Genomic DNA, 18,911 nt, shown 5'->3' with positions numbered 1-18,911 from the left:
GTAGCTCAGTCATGTCTGATTCTTTGCGACCCTGTGGATGGTAGCCTACCAGGCTCTTCCCTCCATGGGATTCTCTAGCCAAGAATACTGGAGTGGGTTGCCATTTCCTTCTCCAGGGGATCTTCCCAAGCCAGGGATTGAACCTAGGTCTCCCGCATTGTAGGCAGATGTTTTAACCTCTGAGCCACTGGCATAGACTATATGACACACCCATCAGTGAGATGACAGGTCTGAGGCTGACCATAAAAGGCCAAAAATGGACTGTGGCCCGATTCCTGGAAATCTCCTCCCCTTATCCAAAATAGTTGGAATAATCTTCCCACTCATTAGCCTATGAAGTTACCTAGCCCATAAAAACTAACCACCCCATGTATCAGGGCCTCTTGCCTTCTGAAATGGCCAACACTCTGTGGAGTGTGTTTCTCTCTAAATGTGTTAATTTTTTTTTTCCGGAATAATGCTTAATTGTGTTTAATGTGATTCGAAACAGTTTTGTTAGACTGTGACAGCTGCTGTATCAGTGTGCATTAAAAAAACATCAAAATTGGTGAATTGTTGTGTAGCCATTTTAATATTGAAGATGGAAGAAAAAAGTCACATTTTCTTCATATAATGCTTTATTATTTCAAGAAAGGTAAAAACACAATTGAAATGCAAAAAAAAAAAAAAAAAGATTTATGCAGTGTATGGAAAAGATGTGACCGATCAGACGTGTCAGAAGTGATTGTGAAGTTTCATGTTAGAGACTTTTTTGCTGGATGATGCTCCACAGTCAGGTAGACTGGTTTAAGTTAATAGCAACCAACTGAGACATTGAGAACAATCAACATTATACCATGCTGGAGATAGCCAACATACTCAAAATATCCAAATTAAGCTTTGAAAATCGTTTGTACCGATCCTTTTGTAGTTCATGAGCGTGATGATTGGGTGTTCACGCTGCTGTGTGACATGTGCCTCCCCGCAAACCTTGTTACGACACCGGCACATTACCCGTCTGACGTGAAAAAAAAAAAAAAAAAAAAAAGAAAATCGTTTGTACCAGCTTGGTTATGTTAATCATTTTGATGTTTGGGTTCCACATAACTAACTTGGAAAATACTTTCTTGACCATATTTCCACATGTGATTCTCTACTGAAATGTAATGAAAACCTTCTGTTTTTAAAGCAAATTATGATGGGCAATGAAAAGTGGATATTGTATAATAATATGGAAGAGATTGTGGGGCAAGTGGAATGAACCACCACCAACCATACCAAAGCCCGGTCTTCATTCAAAGAAGGGGATGTTGTATATATGTTGGGATTGGAAGGGAGCTCCTTCTGGAAAAATCAAGGGATTACTTTCAACAAGTACTGCTCTCAGATTGATTGAAAGCAGCACTCAGTGGAAAACATCCAGAATTAGTCAACAGAAAACACATAATCTCCCATTAGGATAAGGCAAGACCACATGTTTCTTTGATGACCAGGCAAAAACTGTTACATTTTGGCTGGTAAGTTCTGATTCATCTGCTGTATTTGCCAAACGTTGCACCTTTGGATGTCCATTTATTTTAGTCTTTACAAAATTATCTGAAAAAAATTTTAAAGTATTTATTGAATTTTTTACAATATTGTTTCTGTTTTATATTGTTTTGGGTTTTTTTTGATCATGAGACATGTAGGATCCACATGTAGGATCCCTCAGCCAGGGATCAAACCTGAAGCCCCTACACTGGAAGGCAAATTCTTAACCCCTGGACCACCAGGAAGTTCAGTTCAGCTCAGTTCAGTCGCTCAGTCGTGTTCGACTCTTTGCGACCCCATGAATCGCAGCATGCCAGGCCTCCCTGTCCACCACCATCTCCTGGAGTTCACTCAGACTCACGTCCATCGAGTCCGTGATGCCATCCAGCCATCTCATCCTCTGTCATCCCCTTCTCCTCCTGCCCCCAATCCCTCCCACCATCAGAGTCTTTTCCAATGAGTCAACTCTTCGCATGAGGTGGCCAAAGTACTGGAGCTTCAGCTTTAGCATCATTCCTTGCAAAGAAATCCCAGGGTTGATCTTCAGAATGGACTGGTTGGATCTCCTTGCAGTCCAAGGGACTCTCAAGAGTCTTCTCCAACACCACAGTTCAAAAGCATCAATTCTTCGGCACTCAGCCTTCTTCACAGTCCAACTCTCACATCCATACATGACCACAGGAAAAACCATAGCCTTGACTAGACGGACCTTAGTCGGCAAAGTAATGTCTCTGCTTTTGAATATACCATCTAGGTTGGTCATAACTTTTCTTCCAAGGAGGAAGCGTCTTTTAATTTCATGGCTGCAGTCACCATCTGCAGTGATTTTGGAGCCCAGAAAAATAAAGTCTGACACTGTTTCCACTGTTTCCCCATCTATTTCCCATGAAGTGATGGAACCAGATGCCATGATCTTCGTTTTCTGAATGCTGAGCTTTAAGCCAACTTTTTCACTCTCCTCTTTCACTTTCATCAAGAGGCTTTTTAATTCCTCTTCACTTTCTGCCATAAGGGTGGTATCATCTGCATATCTGAGGTTATTGATATTTCTCCCGGCAATCTTGATTCCAGCTTGTGTTTCTTCCAGTCCAGCGTTTCTCATGGTGTACTCTGCATAGAAGTTAAATAAGCAGGGTGACAATATACAGCCTTGACGTACTCCTTTTCCTATTTGGAACCAGTCTGTTGTTCCATGTCCAGTTCTAACTGTTGCTTCCTGAGCTGCATACAGATTTCTCAAGAGGCAGGTCAGGTGGTCTGGTATTCCCATCTGTTTCAGAATTCTCCACAGTTTATTGTGATCCACACAGTCAAAGGCTTTGGCATAGTCAAGAAAGCAGAAATAGATGTTTTTCTGGAACTCTCTTGCTTTTTCCATGATCCAGCGGATGTTGGCAATTTGATCCCTGGTTCCTCTGCCTTTTCTAAAACCAGCTTGAACATCAGGGAGTTCATGGTTCACGTATTGTTGGAGCCTGGCTTGGAGAATTTTGAGCATTACTTTACCAGCATGTGAGATGAGTGCAATTGTGCGGTAGTTAGAGCATTCTTTGGCATTGCCTTTCTTTGGAATTGGAATAAAAACTGACCTTTTCCAGTCCTGTGGCCACTGCTGAGTTTTCCAAATTTGCTACAAAATTCTGTTAATGGAAAAAATTTCAATTCCCTGGAAGACTGTAAGAGGCACCTGGAACAGTTTTTTTTTTGTTTTTTTGTTTTTTTTTTTAGTTTTGGGAAGATGAAATGATGAAATTGCCTGAAAAATGGCAGAAGGTAGTGGAACAAAATGGTGAATACATTGTTCAATAAAGCTCTTGGTGAAAACAAAAAATGTCATTTATTTTTATTTAAAAAACAGAAGGTACTTTTTGGTCAGCTCAATAAATTCACTTCTTACCTATCACTTCGTCTCTCCCTGAAATCTTTCTGCAATTAGACATAAAGAACCTGAACTTTATTAGGTCCTGAGACCAGGAGTGTGGACTCAACTAAGAGACAATGGTTTCTGGCTGAGTTTGAGTCCTGGGATGTGGGTTTAAACCCCAATCTGAGGTGCATGGTTTTATTAAGACTCAGAAAGAAACTTTGGGACTGCGCTGGTGGTCCAGTGGTTAAGACATCATGCTTCCACAGCAGGGACACAGATTTGATCTCTGGTTGGGAAACTAAGATGTCACATGCCTCTTGGTGTGGCAAAAAAAAAAAAGAAACTTTGACCTTCCCCCTAAGTGCCTAAAATATTTAGATAGCGCTATGGCCATAGATATCTGCAAAGAATGTGAGCTAGGTGTGGTGGGGGGAAATTCCAGGAAGTGCCTAGAGATCAGAGTCCTCTCTCTGCCCCATTATCTCTGCTTGGCCCAGCACACATTTGTTTACCAAACATGTACTTTTCTGTCGATATCAATGGCCTTCTTCCTTTTTTCTTAACCTGTTTGTTTATTTATTTGGCTGTGTTGGGGCTTTGCAGCACTTGGGATCTTTACGTAGCACACTCTTTTTGTAGGTCTTTCTGTTGGGTGCACAGGCTGTCCAGTTGTCACTCATAGGCTTAATTGCCCCTCAGCATGGGGGATCTTCCTTTCCCAACCAGGGATCGAACCTGAGTCCTCTGCACTGGGAAGCAGATTCTTAATCACTGGACCACCAAGAAAGTCCTGCATTCTTCCTTTTTGACATTCCAGACCCCTACCCTAACATCCTCCTTATCTTTAGCTGACGATGGTATTTAAAGCGAGTGTTTCAGCTGTTTTGTTGAGTTACTCCATTTTCCCGGGGTCTCTTCCATGTATGTTGTTGTTAGTCGCTCAGTCGTGTCTGACTCTTTGCTACCCCATGGACTGTAGCCCGCCAGCCTCTGTCCATGGGATTTCCCAGGCAAGAAAACTGGAGTGGGTTGCCATTTCCTTCTCTAGGGGATCCTCCCCACCCAGGAATCGAACTCACCTCTCCTGCACTGGGAGGCAGATTCTTTACCACTGGAGCCACCAATATATGTTATTAAACTTCTGTTTGATTTTTCTCTTGTTAATCTCATGTCAATTTACATCTTAGGTCAGCCAGGAGAACCTAGAAGGGTAGAGGAAAATTTCTTTCTCCCCTGAAAGAGTTCCCCTGCTGAGTTTATGATTAACGTCTATCCAAAATGTTGTTCTCTTTCTTGTCTCACATCCGCTCCCCTCAGGATTGAGGAGTTCCAAAGAAAAGCGGGGAATGAAACCCTCCTGAGTACAAAAGCCTCTCTGTGTTGCCAGGTTCCTGTTTATAGAAAATGGCTTTAGTCTCCTAGGCCTGCCCTGAGTTCCAAAGAGCAGGCACAAGCATTACTAACTAGGGAAGTGAGGAGACGTGAAACAAAGGAAAAGCAGTTAAGCGAGAAAATAATGACAATAATTCAGCTATAAAAGAGTCCCAGTTCCTCTTTAAGGGACAAACGTAATCATCTGACACGTATCTGGGAGCTGTTCTGCAGGAACTAAGGCCCCCACCCAGGTGGAGGATGGTGACTCCATGCTGAGACCAAAATGTAGATTGCAGATTGGTCAGTTGGAAATGGGGAGGTTGAGGATGGAGCTTGATGACATTCCTGGAACACCACCTCACCAACTAATCAGAAGAAAGTCATGCACTCTGCAGCCCTTTCCCCAAGTGTTGCCTTTAAGGACCCTTCCCTGAAAGCTATCAGGGAGTCTGGGTCTTTTGAGCACAAGCTGCCCATTCTTGGTGGGCTCTACAATAAATGCTATACTTTCCTTCCCCACAACCCTGTGTCAGCACCTTGACTTTGCTTCATGTGGGCCAGCAAACCCAAGTTTGGTTTGGTAACACCCTGACACCAGCCTTCCCTGGGGGCTCAGTTGGTAAAGAGGCTGCCCTCAATTTGGAAGACTCGGGTTCAATCCCTGAGGCAGAAAGATCCCCTGGAGAAGGAAATGGTAACCCACTTCAATATTCTTGCCTAGAGAATTCCATGGACAAAGGAGCCTGGTGGTCTACAGTCCATGGGGTCACAAAGGGTCGGACATGACTGAGTGACTAACACTTTCACTGACATCAGCCAAGATCCCAACCCTGACCTATCTTGGCCTAGAGCTGTACCGAGAACATGTGAACCTGCTGCACATAAGAGACCCCTGAGTGGCTCAGCTGGGAAAGAATCTGCCTGCAATGCGGGAGACCTGGGTTCGATCCCTGGGTTGGGAAGATCCCCTGGAGAAGGGTATGGCTACCTGCTCTAGTATTCTGGCCTGGAGAATCCTGCGGATTACAGTCCATGGGGTCGCAAAGAGTTGGACACGACTGAGCGACTTTCACTTCTGTGTACGTGTGGCTTCAACAGAGAGGGATTTACAGGTCTCAGACAGGAAGCATGGTCTGGGGTTCAGTCACACCATCAGGGACCCTGGCTTTTGTCCCCTTCTCTCTCCGCCTCCTTTTGTATGGAGGCCTTTGTCCTCATGTCTGTGGCAGTGACTACACCTCCCAATAGGACAAAGGGGAAAGGGCACAGAGCCAGGCCAGCTGAGTTTATTCTGTCACCAAAGCTTTATTAGAAGCCCCACCCCATGACTTCTGCATCCTCCTATTGGCCAGAATCATCACTGAGTTGGGGGGAGGTGGGGCGGAGATGGCTAGCTCAACCAGGTGACACCTGGGCCCCATCTCTGCAGCCTCGTGTGCCATTTCAGCCCATAAATATTTATTGTGCACCTTCTGTTTGCCAGGTCCTGGGCAGGACACTGGAGGCAGTCACAGAGATGACTCCACCCTTTTCTGGTGGTGATGGTGAGGGTGGGGTGTCTTCTCCCTTCCTAGCTCTGGTCACCCACCCCCTGCATGTCCAGGACCACTTCTTTGACTGGGGGTGGATGGGCGCTATGAGGGAATGTCACTGTGGGGAGTGACCCTTCACGTAAGGTGGCTGGCTCCGATAGAGGCAGCTTGGTTAGACCAGCAGAGGGTGGCCTTGGGTTGCTCTAGGAGAAGCCCTGGCTGGAGGGGGTGTCCCTGGTGGGGGCCGTTTGTCCGGTCTGCTTTTTCATGTGTGGTTTTTTGGCTGCAAGGCATACGGATCTTAGCTCCCTGACTAGGGATCAAACCCTCACCCCTTGCGCTGGAAGGCACAGTCTTAACCATGGGACCACCAGGGAGGTCCCTCCGGTCTGCTTTTGTAGCCCCTCAGTGCTGTCCTGCTCATCGGCCTGCACAGTTTGTGGGCACCCATGTCTAAGACTCCTGCTGATACAAGGGACTTGCCATGTAAAATGTGTGTGTGGGGCGCTGGTGAACTCTGGATACCACTCTGCTCCCGCCACTCAGGCATGGCCCCAGGCCTCATGGACTTCTCCCCCTGTAACCCACTCTATTCCTTCCCCTGTTCTAGCCTCGGGTGGGGAGGTCTTTTCTCTGACAACACATTTTTAACTCCTTTGATCGTTCCATCTCAAGTTTCTAGAACCTTTGCCCCAAACGATCTTTCCCGGGGCCATGGACACCACTGGAGGAAAGGGTCACTCAACAAAAAAACAGTTTGGGGGTGAAGAGGGGGTGGTAATGATCTCTGGTGGCCTTGGCCCGCAGCGGCCTGAAGCAGGGTTTCTGGTTCCTGGCCAGGGACTGAAATCCCGCTGTGGCAGTGAGAGCACTGAATCCTGGCCGCCAGGGCCTGGTGGTCATGACAAGGCCCGTCAGCTGTGTAGAAATGAATTTCCACATAGAAATGGAAAGTAGTGAAACAACTAAAGTGTTTATTAGGAGGAGAAAGGGTGCGTGTGGATAGACACATGGTTGTTTATCAGAGAGTTTTGCCCTCATGGTAGTTTGACTCACTGTTTTTTTTTTTTTTTTAAAGTTTCAGACTGTTAATCAGTACACCAGCATGCTTTCATGCATTTAGAGGGGAAATATTTCCTAGTTAAGTGGAAAATTGTGCAAATGTCTTCTGGAAGACCTTCATTCTAAGCAGCTTCATAGTGAAATGTTTCATATAGACGTCTGGACCTTCTTTCTTCAGTTTGCTATAACCTACATTCACAGAGTAGAACTTGTACTGACCATCAGGACCCGGTTTGTTCCAGTTGTTGTTGTTCAGTAGCTCAGTCATGTCCGATTCTTTGTGACCCCATGGACTGCAGCACGCCAGGCTTCCCTGTCCTTCACCAACTCCTGGAGTTTTCACAAACTCATGTCCACTGAATCGGAGATGCCATCCAACCATCTCATCCTCTATTTCCCCCTTCTCCTCCTGTTCTCAATCTTTCCCAGCATCAGAGTCTTTTCCAGTGAGTCAGTTCTTCACATCAGGTGGCCAAAGTATTGGAGCTTCAGCTTCAGCATCGGTCCTTCCAATAAATATTCAGGGTTGCTTTCCTTTAGGATGAACTGATTTGATCTCCTTGCTGTCCAAGGGACTCTTGAGAGTCTTCTCCAGCACCACAGTTTGAAAGCATTAATTCTTCAGTGCTCAGCCTTCTTTGGGCTTCCCTAAGAGCACTTTCATGCATTGGAGAAGGAAATGGCAACCCACTCCAGTGCTCTTGCCTGGAGAATCCCAGGGGTGGGGGAGCCTGGTGGGCTGCCATCTATGGGGTCACACAGAGTCGGACATGACTGAAGTGACTTAGCAGCAGCAGCAGCAAGAGTTCAGTTGGCAACGAATCCACCTGAAATGCAGGTTTAATTCCTGGGTCGGGAAGATCCACTGGAGAAGGGATAGGCTACCCACTCCAGTATTCTTGGGCTTCCCTTGTGGCTCAGTTGGTAAAGAATCTGCCTGCAGTATGGGAAACCTGGGTTCCATCCCTGGGTTGGGAGGATCCCCTGGAGAGGAGAACGGATACCCACTCCAGTGTTCTGGCCTGGAGAATTCCATAGACTGTATAATTCATGGGGTCACAAAGATTCGGACATGACTGAGCAACTTTCACTTCAGCCTTCTTTATGGTCCAACTCTCACACTTGTACATGACTACTGGGAAGACCATAACTTTGACTAGATGGACCAGGGTTCCAGTTTGTTCTAGGGTTCTGGATTAGTCTTCCTGGATGTCACAGGATTGAACAAGGCCAAGCGCAAGACATACAGCGCTGCTCTGGTACCTCCTGCCCCAGTAAATAGGAAGAAGGGGATCAAGCTAGGATGCTTCTTGGCCTGACCGACGGTCCGACAGATCATGGTTGTGAAAGAGGCCTCGAGTCCAAACAGAGAAAAAAATCTAACCCACAAGGCCAGGGATTAAAATTTCTACCTGAATCATTTTTTAAAAAATTATTTTTAATTGAAAGATAATCACTTTACAGTATTGTGTTGGTTTCAACATCAACATGAATCAGCCATAGGTTTACCCATGTCCCCTCCCACTTGAACTTCCCTCCCATCTCCCTCCCCGTCTCACTCGTCTAGGCTGGGACTGAGCCCCAGTTTGTTCCCTGAGTCATACAGCAAATTCTCGTTGGCTATCTATTTTACATATGGTAACGTGAAGAGATACCCCACGCCAAGGTAAGAGAAACCCAAGCAAGATGGTAGGTGTTGCGAGAGGGCATCAGAGCGCAGACACACTGAAACCATACTCACAGAAAACTAGGCAATCTAATCACACTAGGACCACAGCCTTGTCTAACTCAGTGAAACCAAGCCATGCCTGCGGGGCCACCCAAGAAGGATGGGTCATGGTGGAGAGGCCTGACAGAATGTGGTCCACTGGAGAAGGGAATGGTAAGCCACTTCAGTATTCTTGCCTTGAGAACCCCATGAACAGTAGGAAAAGGCAAAATGATAGGATACCAAAAGAGGAACTCCCCAGGTCAGTAGGTGCCCAATATGCTACTGGAGATCAGTGGAGAAATAACTCCAGAAAGAATGAAGGGATGGAGCCAAAGCAAAAACAATACCCAGTTGTGGATGTGACTGGTGATAGAAGCAAGATCCAATGCTGTAAAGAGCAATATTGCATAGGAACCTGGAATGTCAGGTCCATGATCAAGGCAAATTGGAAACAGTCAAACAAGAGATGGCAAGGGTGAACGTCGACATTCTAGGAATCAGCCTACTAAAATGGACTGGAATGGGTGAATTTAACTCAGATGACCATTACACCTACTACTGTGGGCAGGAATCCCTCAGAAGAAATGGAGTAGCCATCATGGTCAACAAAAGAGTCCGAAATGCAGTACTTGGATGTAATCTCAAAAACGACAGAATGATCTCTGTTCGTCTCCAACGCAAACCATTCAATATCACAGTTATCCAAGCCTATGCCCCAACCAGTAACGCTGAAGAAACTGAAGTTCAACAGTTTTATGAAGACCTACAAGATCTTTTAGAACTAATACCCAAAAAATTATAGGGGACTGGAATGCAAAAGTAGGAAGTCAAGAAACACCTGGAGTAACAGGCAAATTTGGCCTTGGAATGCAGAATGAAGCAGGGCAAAGACTAATAGAGTTTTGCCAAGAAAATGCACTGGTCATAGCAAACACCCTCTTCCAACAACACAAGAGAAGACTCTACACATGGACATCACCAGATGGTCAACACCGAAATCAGATTGATTATATTCTATGCAGCCAAAGATGGAGAAGCTCTATACAGTCAACAAAAACAAGACTGGGAGCTGACTGTGGCTCAGATCATGAACTCCTTATTGCCAAATTCAGACTTAAATTGAAGAAAGTAGGGAAAACCGCTAGACCATTCAGGTATGACCTAAATCAAATCCCTTATGATTATACAGTGGAAGTGAGAAATAGATTCAAGGGCCTAGATCTGATAGATAGAGTGCCTGATGAACTGAGGTTCGTGACATTGTACAGGAGACAGGGATCAAGACCATCCCCATGGGAAAAAAAAAATGCAAAAAAGCAAAATGGCTGTCTGGGGAGGCCTTACAAATAGCTGTGAAAAGAAGAAAGGAGAAAAGGAAAGATATAAGCATCTGAATGCAGAGTTCCAAAGAATAGCAAGAAGAGATAAGAAAGCCTTCTTCAGCCATCAATGCAAAGAAATAGAGGAAAACAACAGAATGGGAAAGACTAGAGATCGTTTCAAGAAAATTAGAGATACCAAGGGAACATTTCATGCAAGGATGGCCTCGATAAAGGACAGAAATGGTCTGGACTTAACAGAAGCAGAAGATATTAAGAAGAGGTGGCAGGAATACACGGAAGAACTGTACAAAAAAGATCTTCACGACTCAGATAATCCTGATGATGTGATCACTAATCTAGAGCCAGACATCCTGGAATGTGAAGTCAAGTGGGCCTTAGAAAGCATCACTACAAACAAAGCTAGTGGAGGTGATAGAATTTCAGTTGAGCTGTTTCAAATCCTGAAAGATGATGCTGTGAAAGTGCTGTACTCAATATGCCAGCAAGTTTGGAAAACTCAGCAGTGGCCACAGGACTGGAAAAGGTCGGTTTTCATCCCAATTCCACAGAAAGGCGATGCCAAAGAATGCTCAAACTACCGCACAACTGCACTCATCTCACATGCTGGTAAAGTAATGCTCAAAATTCTCCAAGCCAGACTTCAGCAATACGTGAACCGTGAACTCCCTGATGCTCAAGCTGGTTTTAGAAAAGGCAGAGGAACCAGAGATCAAATTGCCAACATCCGCTGGATCATGGAAAAAGCAAGAGAGTTCCAGAAAAACATCTATTTCTGCTTTCTTGACTATGCCAAAGCCTTTGACTGTGTGGATCACAATAAACTGTGGAGAATTCTGAAAGAGATGGGAATACCAGACCACCTGACCTGCCTCTTGAGAAATCTGTATGCAGGTCAGGAAGCAACAGTTAGAACTGGACATGGAACAACAGACTGGTTCCAAATAGGAAAAGGAGTACGTCAAGGCTGTATATTGTCACCCTGCTTATTTAACTTCTATGCAGAGTACACCATGAGAAACACTGGACTGGAAGAAACACAAGCTGGAATCAAGATTGCCGGGAGAAATATCAATAACCTCAGATATGCAGATGACACCACCCTTATGGCAGAAAGTGAAGAGGAACTAAAAAGCCTCTTGATGAAAGTGAAAGAGGAGAGTGAAAAAGTTGGCTTAAAGCTCAACATTCAGAAAACGAAGATCATGGCATCTGGTTCCATCACTTCATGGGAATAGATGGGGAAACAGTGGAAACAGTGTCAGACTTTATTTTTCTGGGCTCCAAAATCACTGCAGATGGTGACTGCAGCCATGAAATTAAAAGACGCTTACTCCTTGGAAGAAAAGTTATGACCAACCTAGATAGTATATTCAAAAGCAGAGACATTACTTTGCCGACTAAGGTCCGTCTAGTCAAGGCTATGGTTTTTCCTGTGGTCATGTATGGATGTGAGAGTTGGACTGTGAAGAAGGCTGAGCACTGAAGAATTGATGCTTTTGAACTGTGGTGTTGGAGAAGACTCTTGAGAGTCCCTTGGACTGCAAGGAGATCCAACCAGTCCATTCTGAAGGAGATCAACCCTGGGATTTCTTTGGAAGGAACGATGTTAAAGCCGAAGCTCCAGTACTTTGGCCACCTCATGTGAAGAGCTGACTCCTTGGAAAAGACTCTGATGCTGGGAGGGATTGAGGGCAGGAGGAGAAGGGGATGACCGAGGATGAGATGGCTGGATGGCATCACAGACTCGATGGACGTGAGTCTGAGTGAACTCCAGGAGATGGTGATGGACAGGGAGGCCTGGCGTGCTGCGATTCATGGGGTCGCAAAGAGTCAGACACGACTGAGTGACTGAACTGAACTGAATGTGTGTTTCCATGTTACTCTCGCCATACATCCCACCCTCTCCTTCTTGCCCCTCAGCTGTGTCCGTAAGTCTGTTCTTTATGTCTGTGTGTCCATTATTGCTCTTCCAACAGGTTCATCAGCACCGTCTTTCTAGATTCCATATATATGCGCTAGTATACAATATTTGTCTTTCTCTTTCTGACTTACTTCACTCTGTTTAGTAGGCTCTAGGTTCATCCACCTCATTAGGACTGACTCAAATTCCGCCCAAATTACTTTCAGGGGAGTTTCTTCCGGATTTCCCTTGGCCAGTCATTTCGGTTTGCCAAGTTCTGAGGCTGTATTTGGTGTATATCTCAGGGCCCTTCCATGTGTGCACGCACATCTGTTAGTCAAGATGGATTCTAGCAAAGAGCCTTATAGGTAGGTTGACATCACTTCCTATAGAGTGGTGCCCCCTACCTTTTTGACCTTCAAGGAGCCTTTCTGCACATGTGTAGTTAGGAAGGGCTCCTTGACCTCAGGAATGAGAAATATGTGGTCTCCATGTCTTATCTGGGCAAGGCTCGGCTCTTCTCTGGCTCCCGCTATCTCGGCTCATCTGTCTACAGGGCATGGCTGACTAGCCTGGGGTCAACGTAGCTCCTGCCTCAGTAACAGCAGCTGCTCATCTTTCAAAGCTACCGTCGGATCTCAGATGTACAAGCCACAGGTCAGGGGTTGCTGGTGGTGGAGGAGAAAGGCCAGAGTCATCTGTGGCCAGAGGGAGTGGGCCAGGGCGAGGAGGCAATGAAGGAAGACCTGGAGATGAGCTCTAGGGGAAAAGCCACTACTTTTCGGGGGTCAGGCATGTGAGGCTGGGTGTGCACATGCATGAACATATGGAGGTCAGTTGAGATGGTGCTTTTTTTTTTTGGCTTTCTCATCAATTTCATTGGTAAAATTCATACACCGCCAGTTGGATGCTTTCTAGTCTATTCCAATCTATATAAGCATCAGCACAGTTAATCTAAGACCATGCTCATCATCCAAATGGAAGCCCCAACCCTGCCAGCAGTCAGTCCCCAACTCCAGCTGAGAAGTTTCTGAGTGCAAGTGTCAAAACCACAAACTTGCCCGAGGTGGAGTAAGCAGCGGGTTGCCGTTTCCTCTGACAGGAAGTCCAGTGGTTAGCAAAACCAAAGCGCAACTGATTTCTCCCAGGACTCAAAGTCCATTCTCTGGTTTGCTGGTTTGTGCCGTGCGTTTGCTCTGGGAGCCCCTTCTGGTCCCAAGACAGTGACAGCAGCTCAGGCGCTCGTGTGTCCTCACAGACAAAACCCCAAGGTGGGCTGCAGAGGGCCTTGTCTCCTGGTCTCTCTCTTGTCCTTTGGGGGAAGATGTTTTCCCAGAAACTCCAGAGACCGGGAAAGCAAGGTCTGGTACTTCCAGGCTGGGTTGCGGGAGGCAAGCAGGGTGTCCAGGGAGGAGGGAGGGGGAATGGCTGTTGGTCCAAGTTGCAGGGCCTGCTTCTCGATGTGGGCGTATTTGCGGGTGGAGCAGCTGCCGCGTGCAGAACCCAGGCCGAGGGGAGCGCGGTTACCAGGCTGAGGTCTTGGTTTCTAACCTTGAATGAGTTGCAGGGAGTTACAGTGTCAGATCTGCGTTTGACAAAAATGGTGAGAGTGGGGACGTCCCTGGTGGCCCAGTGGTGAAGACTCTGTGCTCCCAAGACAGGGGTCCCCGGGTTCGATCCCTGGTCAGGGAACTAGATCCTACGTGCCCAAGCCGAAACTAAGAGTTCCCATGCCGCAAGTAAAGATCTTGCATACCTCAACTAAGACCTGTTTCAGTCAAAAATAAAGATAGTGAGAGTGGACACGGTGACTGCGAGGTCCGAGGCTGTTGCTATTATTTACGAAAGAGCTGGATTCTGAGCAGCATCAGGGACTGCCATGGGGATTATAGGTTGTGGAGCTCAGAGAATGAGGGGAGAGGAACATCCCTTCTCTGGTGTGTTCTCCTTCCTGAGAAGCTGCTTCTTCTGGTCTCCTTTCCTGCTGCCTCCTCCTCTCCTCTCGTCCACCTGTAATAGGAGGGGCCCCCCAGGCTTGTCCTGGGCCCTCTTTCTCCTCCATCAATACCCACATCCTAGGGGGTCTCTGTCATCCAGTCTCGTGGGTTTAAATGCTATTTATACGCCGTACGTGCGTGCTAAGTCTCCTCAGTCGTTTTCCAACTCTTTACGACCTCAAGGACTGTAGCCTGCCAGGCGCCTCTGTCCATAGAGTTCTCCAAGCAGGAATATTGGAGTGGGTTGCCATGCCCTCCTCCAGGGGATCTTCCCGACTCCGGGATTGAACCCGCAGCTCTTGTGTCTCCTGCATTGGCAGGTGGGTTCTTTACCACTAGCACCACCTGAGAAGCCCCCAGTGACTCCCAAATGGGTGACTGGCTCTGACTCTTCCCTGAACTGTGGACTTGTGTGCCTGACCTCTCCCTTCGGAGGGGGGCTCTCCTGGGCCTCCTCCTCCCAAACCCCTCCCATCTTCACAGACGCCGGAACCACTAGGCATGCAAAGACTCAGCCCAAATTTTCTCTCATCCCACATTCTGTCTGTGGGCAAATCCTGTGTCTGTTCCATTCCTCCCCAGCCCCTCCCACCTTCCCCAAACCCCTTTAGCGACCTCTAAACTGGCCTCCCTGCCTCCCCTTTGTCCCCATACCCAGTCCGTTTCCCTCACAGCCAGAGGTCATTATTATTATTTTTTAACTTCTAACGGGAAATTTCAAACACACACAAAAGAAGAGATTAAGACAATAACCTTATGTGTTTACCACTCAGTTTCAATTGTTAATAAAATATGCCCAACAAGAATGATGTCTTTATAGTATAAGTTTGGTGAATTTCCCCTTCTGCTTAACCTCAAATCAGATTCCTTACCAACCTCATCCTTAACCTTTTTCCTCTTCACTCCAGGATCCTGGCCTCTGCTGATCCTGAAACGTGGTATGGTGACCTCAGGGCCTTTGCACTGCTGGTTTTTTTTTTTTTTTGGCCTGATTACTCTTCTTTCAGATCTTTTCTCGCCTGGCTTGTTCTCAACCTCAAGGTATCCACCATTTGGAGTGAACAAATGTTAGTGTTCTGTCATTACGGCTTCTGAATATTTGAAAATAGAAAAAGAGGAATGCATTACAGGTGAAGCTGAAGTTCCCTCTGAGTCTCACCCTCCTCCATCTGCTGCTCTAGGGAACCAGCTACCATCACGAACGGGCAGGGATCTTCTACGTCTTTCTTTGGCCAGAACATGCAGCATGTGGGATCCTAGTTCCCCAAACAGGGATTGAACCTGAGCTCTGTGCTTCCAAGGCCTTGGAAGCACGGAGCTTAACCCCTGGACCACCAGGGAAGTCCCTAGGTCTTGTTTTTTTTAAAAAATATTTTCACTATACTTGTGTCCAGAACAGCATATAATACTGCTTAATGGGTTTGAAAAAATTACACACATGCTATCATTTCACAGCTATTACTCTGTAACTTTCCCCTCTCACGTGACGCTATGTTTTTCAGACCTGTCCATGCTGACGCATATAGATCACATTCATTTTAGCCACTGCTTAGTCATCCCTGAGCCCGATATACCCAGTATATTTATTCATTTTTCCTAGTGATGGAAAAAATGCTGCCGCACGCAGTCTCTCACATGCTTTTTCATTCACAGACGAATGCTTCTGGAAGGAGTGCCTTTCAGGCTGGGGTGTGCAACCCTTGAGGGGGTGGTTAAAAACAATCCAACCGGTTGCGAAGCAGGATGGAGAGAAAACAAAGGTGCAGTGAGGGTAGCTGCTATTTTGGTAACTTGCATTTCGGTCTCCCATGTCTGAGTAATGGGTGGTTTTGTACAGGACCCTTCTCACCACTCTGAGAGTCTGAAAAACCAACAGAGAGCTGTGGGCTCAGAGATGGGCAAAGTCCGATGCTCCGGTAGCCCCGTGAGCTCATCCATGCCCAGTGTAGCGTCAGACTTTCTTGGTTTTTGCAAATGAGATAGTATCTCATTGTGGTTTTAATTTTGCATCTCCCTCGCTAACTAACGAAGTCGAACGTCTTTTCCTGCATTCTTGGCTCTTTGGTTTTTTTTTCTCCCTCCTGTGACTTGCCTTTGCCTAGGTGTTCCACTGAGTCACTTGATTTTATCTGACTGATGTGTAGGCGTTCCTTAGATATTCTGTGAATTCTGGCTACTTGTCCTTGGACTGTTTCACGGGTTGCACACATTTCTTCCAGGCTGTCACTACCTGTTGGCTTTGCTCCAGCTCTCTCTACACCAGATCCAGCAACAAGGAGTTTATCAGTGACTCGGGCCAGGGCAGTGGGGCGGCATGGGCAGAAGCTGTGTGGCCAGTGGCTGGTGGCTGCACAACTTCTTTCAACAATATGGCTTAAATGATCAAGTGAAGGGGCAGTGAGGAACATTTTTCTTTCTTTTAATAAAAATTGTATACTTTTTTTTCCTTTTTGCTGAGTCGCACGGCTTGCAGGATCTCAGTTCACCAGGGATTGAACCCCAGGCCATGGCAGTGAAAGCACCCAGTCCAACCACTAGACCACCAGGGAACTCCCCAAACTGTATACACTTAATGTTTACAGTTTGGTGTTTTGGGATACCTATGCATTGTGAAACAATCTCCACAATCCGGCTAAACAACATTTCTGTCACCTCTACAGTCAGCATGTGTTGAGAAGATGTAATTAAACCTAGCCCCTTAGCAAGTTTCAAGTACACAACGCAGCATTGTCAGCTGTCATTGCCGTGCTGCAGGTTAGCTCTTTAAACCTTACTCATCCTGTATAATTGAGACTTCGTACCCTTTGATACTGGAGTGGGTTGTCATTTCCTCCAACCCCAGCCTCTGGCCACCCTCTTTATACTTTCTAAGAGTTCAGCTTTGTTAGATGCTGCATGGAACTGAGGTCAGGCGGTCTTTCTCTTTCTGTGTCTTGCTTATTTCTCTTAGAGTAGTGTCCTCCAGCTCCATCCACGTGGTCACATCTCACACGTGGAAATGTAAATTAGTGCGGTCATTCTGGAACACAGGATGGAGTTTCCTCAGAAAATTAAACTTAGAACTACCTTAGGATCCAGCAAGCCCACTTCTGGGTGTGGCTGCAAAGGAATCGGAATTAGGATTGTGAGGAGACCCATCTATACCCCAAGTTCACTGCAATGTTATTCACAGTAGAAATGGAAAGACCCTAAATGTCCTTTGATGAGTGTGTGTTTAGTCGCTTCAGTCGTGTCTGACTCTTTGCCACCCTATGGACTGTAGCCCACCAGGCTCCTCTATCCATGGGATTTTCCCATCGAGAATACTGGAGAGGGGTGTCACGCCCTCCTCCAGGGAATCTTCCCGACCCAGGAATTGAACCCACGTCTCCTCTGTCCCCTGCATTGGCAGGTGGGCTCTGTACCACTGAGTCACCCGGGAAGCCCCCTTTTGACGGCCAGAAGGAGCAAGTAGGGAGAGGAGTTGCTGAGGAAGCGTAGGGAGTGGGTGGGTGGGGGAAGATCCCAGAGAGAAGTCCAGGAGAGCCGGCAGAAAACAAGAGTGTGAAACACATTGGTTCTGCATAAATTAATAAATGAATGGGTGAAAATTATATTTTCCATTGTTGTTTTTTGTACCATGCAGTGTGACTTTACAATCTGTTGTGGGCGTTGATGTGCTTTTTGCCCCATTTATCCAAACTTTTTTTGGCGGGTGGTGATGAATGTTTTTCAACAATGGGATGGTTTCACAACTTCATATCCTTTTAAAGAACTCTGTTTAAAGCATTTTCATTTGTGCTTGTGTGCAATAAAGTTTTTGCATTAATTTTAAAGTAGCGATGATCCTTTTCAATATGGTCGTTTTCTTTCTTTTTTTTTTTAATTTTACAATCTAGTCTTGGGCTCCAAGTGAATTGTTTGAAAGTGGTTTGATTGCAGTGAATATTTCCACATATTGGTTTATAAATTAACAAAATGCATGCCCTCGGGGTGATTTTTTTGTAGAAATTTGTACACATTTGAAAGCAACTTGTAGCTTATTTTGTTTTTTAAAAAATCCTTGCATTCCTTCTCACCTGTGGACGCTGACTTCACTCACCCATGAGCTCCCAAGCATTGATGCGTGCCCAAGTGCTGGGCAAAGCATTTCACAGACATTATTTCATCGGCTCCTCCCCAAGGCCTCACCTGGCAGATTCTACATATAAACTATGTACCAGCTTTACAGATAAAGAGACCTGGGGCGGGAGCTTAGATTTATGATTAAGTGGTAGAGGTCAGTTCAGTTGCAAGTCTGTCTTATTCCAAAAACCTTTTCCCTTAGTCAGGATAGGTTCTTCAGCTTTCATCAGTTTTTAATGATGGTTTTTGCATTTTCAATCAAGCCATCATTAGAAAGTTAAAAAAAAAAAAAGGCAAGTCACAGTAAGTTTGAAGACATATTTATCAATTTTGCCTTCTTCTGAGTGGAAAAAAAAATGAAGATTTGAAATAAAGTGAGGTTTTCATGTTGGAACGAGGAAGAAAGACTATTCGTCCCCAACATTTCTCAGCGGTTTCGCCTCCAGCGACTCAGGCAGGATGGGACCTGCATCGGGCGAGCTTCTCGGCAGAACGTAAGTTGTCGCAGGCTG

At 46.0% G+C, this 18,911-nt stretch overlaps 1 non-coding gene and 1 pseudogene across 1 annotated transcript; one reads left to right on the top strand and one right to left on the bottom strand.

The window, feature by feature from the left end:
• Positions 1–898: 898 nt before the first annotated feature.
• LOC138429830 (small nucleolar RNA U13) lies at positions 899–1,003 on the top strand. Its single transcript, XR_011252918.1, has one exon. It is a non-coding gene; the product is annotated as a small nucleolar RNA U13 (small nucleolar RNA).
• A 6,420-nt stretch (positions 1,004–7,423) lies between these two features.
• Positions 7,424–8,683, bottom strand: LOC138929815 (cytochrome c oxidase subunit NDUFA4 pseudogene; annotated as a pseudogene).
• Positions 8,684–18,911: the final 10,228 nt, after the last annotated feature.

The sequence above is a fragment of the Ovis canadensis genome, chromosome 24 (assembly GCF_042477335.2).
Source record: "Ovis canadensis isolate MfBH-ARS-UI-01 breed Bighorn chromosome 24, ARS-UI_OviCan_v2, whole genome shotgun sequence".
Lineage (NCBI taxonomy): Eukaryota > Metazoa > Chordata > Mammalia > Artiodactyla > Bovidae > Ovis > Ovis canadensis.
Note: the sequence above shows the minus strand (reverse complement) of the source record. Positions and strands in the feature narration are given on the sequence as shown.